A 5,592-nucleotide genomic window follows, 5' to 3' on the forward strand; every position below is an offset into this window, starting at 1 on the left:
CAAAACTTTCCTACTGTTGCTAATAGCGGTGCAGCTCTCCAGCGGTAGCAATGCTGGGAATGCGAAGGCAGAGACAGCTCTCACAGCCGCTGCTGTTTGTGTTACTCTGCTGCTATCTTCCCTGAGGACTGGCGCTCCCCGGGTGTTAGCAACAGTAGAAAATATTCACCAAATACTCCAGTGCAGACGTGGCTCCAGAAACTGCTTATTTTCCCCGGCCTCTTCAGTCCTTGACTTACGTGCTGTGACTGCCAACAAGGAGGCTTTTTTGTGGTAGGAGCTAGAGTGAGACCCAATAATGAATTTCACGCAGACCACTAAAAGAGCCATCAGCTGGTCATAGCATTTGTTCACTACTGGCCGGAAGTGGATTGAGATCAGAGACCTAGAGGAAAAAGGTACGGGATCCCTTTACTTAGCCCCTTCAGCAGATGAGTTTCCCAGGATGGAAATGCTGAGTGAAAAACAGAAGCAAGAAAAACAAAAACATACAAGGAAGCCAACGAAAGTTCTGGGCCAGTTTTAACCTCTCCTGTTACTTCTGAAAACACTGGCAATGTAACCTACTTCCTTGATAGCAAGATCTATTTAGATGAGTGACAAGAACTGGTGAATATGGGAAATGGGCTAGAAGAAAACTCGATATCTGAAAAACACCAAACTTTGGTTTCAGAGTAGCAGCCGTGCTAGTCTGTATCTGCAAAAAGAAAAGGAGGACATGTGGCACCTTAGAGACTAACAAATTTATTTGAGCATAAACTTTCGTGAGCTACACGAAAGCTTATGCTCAAATAAATTTGTTAGTCTCTAAGGTGCCACAAGTACTCCTTTTCTTTTTACCAAACTTTGGGAAAGTTTGGCCCCAGTTACCAACTTCCAGTCTAGATCCTATTTCCATAACAGGCAGGACCAAACCCCTTGAACTTTGGGGAAATTTTGACCTGGCACCAAAGTCTGTGACTTGTGTCCATCTCAAGTAAACATTAAACTGAACAAATGCAGTGATGACTACTGCTGGTCAAGAAAGGGGGGAAAACATTTCATAAGGATTTATTTTTTTTAACGTTGCTTCTTGTCTTTTGAATTTTGTAAAACAAAAACACTTCAATCCATTGCATAGCTGCTCAAAAAATAATTGCAGGGGGGAGGAGGTGGGGAATTTAGCCAGTTTTTCAACTTTTCCCTACTTTTTTTCAAATGTCAAAATTTTAATCACATTTTTAAATGGCAGTTTGGTTTTTCAATGCTGAGCACATAATCAGCAAATCAAAGGAAGGCCGTGCCAGGTGCGATGTGTTGTAATAGTGCAGGAGAATTCTCCCCACCTGGCAGGATTCTCCACTCTAGATCCCATCCAAGGTGCTGGTTTTAAAGTATGGAATGGTTGAAGCCATCTCCAGGAGTGTCCTGTTCCTCCCTTAAGGAGGAGCTGCTCTTGTTTTCCTCCCCAGCTGGAATCCTTCGAAAATCCTCTGATTTCTGCAACGCAAGAGATCAATCGTTTTTCCACTTGGCTCCTCCCACTGCTGCCCTCCTCACTCTCTCCCTTGCTGTCAGGTGCCCTCAGGTGCAGCTCCCGCTGCCTCTTTGGATGTCAGATTCGCTCCAGCAGTTTGTCTTATTGTCAGGCTATCTGCCTGTCTGTGTGTTTGTGTTGTGTCCATCACCATGCTGCCTAGGTCTGCTGCCTGCCGTGCGCATGCTCCCCACCCTGCTACAACCACACATGTAGGCAGGTTCCTCCCCATCACAAGGAGTCTGTCAGTTTTCAGGGCTGCTACTCCTTTAGTTTATGACCATGTTGTGTGTGACTGGGAGGCAGTTCCTTTAAAACATAGGTCTTAGCCTGTTCCATAGCCCCATCCACTCAGGGCCCTGCATTGATCATTGTAGAGCACTCAAATATGTTATTGGTGATTTCCAGCAGACACAGAGCCCTACATGCCATTCCGCAGTGGGCTACAGTCTCCCTGTCCAAAGGGATGGAACAAATGAGGCTGACACGCAGCAGGGTAGGATGAGGAGGATGAAGTTTAAAGCAGTAACATTACTGTAGATTTGCAATTGTTGTGACTGTTTACCAGCTCGGGCAGATGAATGTACTTGCCTGCCTGTCACCATGATAACCATGACAATACTGATGGTCACCTCTCAACAAATCAACTTGCCCCAGGTAAGTGGGTTAGTAGAATTTAGCAAGGCTGCTCTGTTGGGATTGCACTCCAAGTGTCTGATTCTACTCATAGTTACACTGGTGCCAATCAGGAGTGACTCAATTGAAATCAATTGAGTTACACCAATGTAAAGCTGGCATAAGAGAGATCAGCATTAGGTACCATGTATTGGATGAGGGACAGAAGCACCTTCCAAGACATGAATTTGCAAAAAGCTGTTCTGAGCAAAACTGAAGAAATGGGGGAATCCCTTATAAGAGGAGCTGAAGCCCTTCCCCCTCATAGACCTTCTGTAAGTGACAGCTGATACAAATTACTCCTCCCTCTTCTCTGGATCAGTTACAAAAGGATGGATGTCAGTCTGGGTTCACACACAGCATGCGGTGATAAGGACTTTGCCAGCCTGAGCAGGTAGCAGTCGGAAACTGCTCTGAGAATTAACATTTACTACATTACACTCTTCAATGGTTCTTTTATAGTCTGGAGCAGCTGGATGAGACTCAACCGCAAAGGGAAAAAATCAATTTAGTTTTGTCTTTAAATGCTGCCGTTGTTCAACAGATGTTTTCTGGGTGCCACAGCAGCCACCTTGCTCAAGATTCCACTTGTCATCCACAGCAGCTCATTAAACTAATTAACAGGGTATTTCATCCATTTGAAGCAGCAGCTTTGCTGGAAGCTGGGAAATGTTCAGAGTTAATTTTCACTTGTCTGGGACAGCATGGTCAAATCCAGGGAGCAAGGATTTAAAATAATTTGATGTACCATTACTATTATTTAGTGCATATAGTCCCTGTTAACTGTAGTTACATGATGTTATCCCATTTCTACCCCGGAGGAAGTATGGGACTGTATTTTGTCATGCAGCTTTTTATTGGGGTTGTTGCTTCAGTAAATCCCATCTCCTCCTCTCCCCATGCTTCGCAGAATGGGCCCTGCAGGCAATGCCTCCTTGTGAGTCACCAGCATGAAATAGGGACAAGCAGAGGCATAAGTAACTATGGTAGGAAACTCACAGAGAACTTTTCTGGGTTAGAGCAAAGGGCTTCCAGATAGCCCTTTAATATTCTAGACTTGGTTTTAGAGAAGCCCCTGCACACTTTGGGGACAGGATATTTTCACTGGGTCACTAGCCTAGCTGGATGTGCTCAGTAAAGTTGCTAGTTCTTCACTGTAATATTGACCCTTATTGTAAGCTACCTACTAAGCACTACAGAAAGCAGAAGGGTATAAGCCTAGGAAAGTGAAGGAGGTAATGGGAGAAGAGAGGGGAAGTCCTCCCCTGTGCCCTAGACACACCTTTTCAGCGGAGATGCACTTTGTTTAGAATTAGAGTACCTTAAATTATTTTTCAAGAGGAAAAAAATCCAGGTTCGGGAGCAAATTTCAAATGCCAGTTTTTCAAGACTCTAGCCCGAATATGGCATACTACCACTACTTCTACTAATGATCAATTAGTGCTCTTACACAGTGTAAGTGCTTTTCATCCAGAGATCTCAAAGCACTTTACAAATGAGGTAACTATTATTACCCCCATCTTTCAGACAGAAAAACTGAGGCACAGAATAACGAAGCGACTTGCAGAAGGTCACTCAACCGACCAGTGGCAGAGACAGGAACAGAACCCAGCATCCCATTCCAGTGTGCTATGCATATTTTTGAAGCAGATGTGGCCTTTTAAAGTTTTGTTTATCATTAAATGTCCCATACGTTGAAGCAGCTGAGAAACCTCAGTGCAAATGTGGGTGATTTTAAAAATCGGCACTGACTTTGGCTGAGGCTTTTATCACCCTGCCTTTGTGTTTGTGACGACTGTGCTGGACCGGAGGTGGAAGTGCTGGGCACCAGGAAAGCACAATTTTCTGTTTCTCCTTCTCTATGTGGAGGCCAGCAAGGGGCGTATTAGGTTCAATAATTTTATCGGCACAGAACTGGAAAGGTTTGGTGGCGCTCGCTCCCCAGCACGTCTTTTACACCTCGGACCAGAGTAGCAGGGCCCTGCAGGTTGGGATTGAGGTGGCCCCACAGCATTGTGTGGGCAGCCCAGTTCCAGCACACAACAGCAGATGTAAAGGTCGCCATCCCACAGCAAAAAAGACTTCAGGACCAGACTTCAAAGACAAACTGCTGAGCTTCGGGTTTCAGAGTAGCAGCGGTGTTAGTCTGTATCCTCAAAAAGAAAAGGAGGGCTTGTGGCACCTTAGGGACTAACACATTTATTTGAGCGTAAGCTTTCGTGAGCTGAGCTGTAGCTCACGAAAGCTTGCGCTCAAATACATGTGTTAGTCCCTAAGGTGCCACAAGTCCTCCTTTTCTTTTTGCTGAGCTTCAGTTCATTTGCAAATTTGACACCATCCGCTCAAGACTGTGAGCGGCTGGCCAAAGACAAAAGCAGTTTCTCCTCCCTTGGTGCTCACACCTCAACTGCTGGAAGCCGGCCTCATCCTCCCTGATTGAACTGACCTCCTTATCCCTAGCCTGATTCTGGCCTGCGTATTTTCATAGATATTCATAGAATATCAGGGTTGGAAGGGACCTCAGGAGGTCATCTAGTCCAACCCCCTGCTCAAAGCAGGACCAATCCCCAATGTTTGCCCTGGATCCCTAAATGGCCCCCTCAAGGACTGAACTCACCACCCTGGGTTTAGCAGGCCAATGCTCAAGCCACTGAGCTATCCCTCCCCCCTGCCGCTGGAAATTTCCACTCCAGGCATCCGATGAAGCGGGTATTCGCCCACGAAAGCTCGCGCTCCAATCCCTCTGGTCGTCTAGACGGTGCCAGCGGACGCTTTGCCGCTTTTACGGCTCCAGACTCGCCCGGCTCCCCCTCCCACGCCAGTCCCAGAGTCGCCCGGCCGCCCGCACGCTCGGGCCGAAGTGCATTGGCAGCGCGGAGCGGGAGGCGCGGGGCCCCTCGCAGGGTGGGGATTAAGGGGCGTTAGAGCGGAGCTATGCGGGGGGCTTCCACAAGGAAGGGCAGGCGATGCTGCCGAGCGGGGCAGAAACGCTTTGCCAAGCGCGGCCCAGCGGGAGGAAGGGGGAGGCACAGAGGGCAGGGTGGAGGCGCAGTGGCAGAGCTGGGGGTGGAGGAGCCGGCTGGCGTTAGGGGTCAGGCGCAGGCTAGGCTTGACATCCCGCCCTTCCGCACTGTGGGTTAAAGCTCCCTCGGGTGCCCCGCCCTGGGAAATCCCGGCTCTTCTGCGCCGCTGCCTCCCCCCCCCCCCCCCCCAGCCTGACTCAAGGGCTCCTGTACCTTTAAGAATCACGGGGGGTGGATTCCAGCGGCTTCAGCCCCTCCCGACGGACCCCCTCCTTGACTCCACCCAGCGGCCGCTTCCTCTCACCCGATTGGCCGACTCCGCTATTGCACCCGCCCCCTCCCTTCCCCGAGCCTGACCTACGGCTCCCCCCACCCCCC

This window comes from Dermochelys coriacea, chromosome 10 (genome assembly GCF_009764565.3).
Source record: "Dermochelys coriacea isolate rDerCor1 chromosome 10, rDerCor1.pri.v4, whole genome shotgun sequence".
Lineage (NCBI taxonomy): Eukaryota > Metazoa > Chordata > Testudines > Dermochelyidae > Dermochelys > Dermochelys coriacea.